General features: G+C 46.7%; 1 pseudogene; it reads right to left on the reverse strand.

The window, feature by feature from the left end:
• Positions 1-419: 419 nt before the first annotated feature.
• Positions 420-538, reverse strand: LOC111733784 (annotated as a pseudogene).
• Positions 539-711: the final 173 nt, after the last annotated feature.

Below are 711 nucleotides of genomic sequence, written 5' to 3' on the forward strand. Positions count from 1 at the left end.
GGTCAGACTATTAGTACAAGCAAAAGTCACAAACTGATGCAAGGCCTGAGCCTCGGACTTCTCATGCATAGGACTCAGCAGGTTCCAGACAAGGCCAGGATAGGGACAGTATTGTCTGTCCCAGCCAAACACTCTGGCCAGATAGTGGGCAGGGATGTGCCCCTGAAAGGAAATTTTAAGAAGGAGTCAGTCCCCTTCCATCTGCATCCCTATAGACATGTGGGTGACAGAGCAGGAAATGACTCTAGGAGACAGCTGCAAATCTTCCCAGAACCGCTCAGACTCAGCAGATGGTTGCTGGCTCATGACTGTTGTTCACAAGGCTGATTCTTTTTTTTTTTTTTTTAATATATATATTTTTTAGACAAGGCAACCCTTGGTTGACCTCAAGCTTACAATCTCTTTTTTTTTTTTTTTTATGCCTACACCACCTAATATTCCTAGGTGGTCTCCCATCCAAGTACTAACCAGGCCCGGCCCTGCTTGGCTTCTGAGATCAGATGGGATCAGGCTTGTTCAGAGTGGCATGGCCATAGACAAGGCTGATTCTTTAATCAAAAAAGAGTGAAGACCTAGGTGGGCAAGGGGAGGAGGGGCAAGAAAGGAGTTGCACAAATATCTATAGCAGAAGTCCCCCGGGATTGGACTGCAATGTGCTGGCACACTCAGAGCTGATGCTTGGTGAAGGTATCCTTGTCATGAGCCAAAAAG

The sequence above is a fragment of the Pteropus vampyrus genome, unplaced genomic scaffold (genome assembly GCF_000151845.1).
Source record: "Pteropus vampyrus isolate Shadow unplaced genomic scaffold, Pvam_2.0 Scaffold637, whole genome shotgun sequence".
Lineage (NCBI taxonomy): Eukaryota > Metazoa > Chordata > Mammalia > Chiroptera > Pteropodidae > Pteropus > Pteropus vampyrus.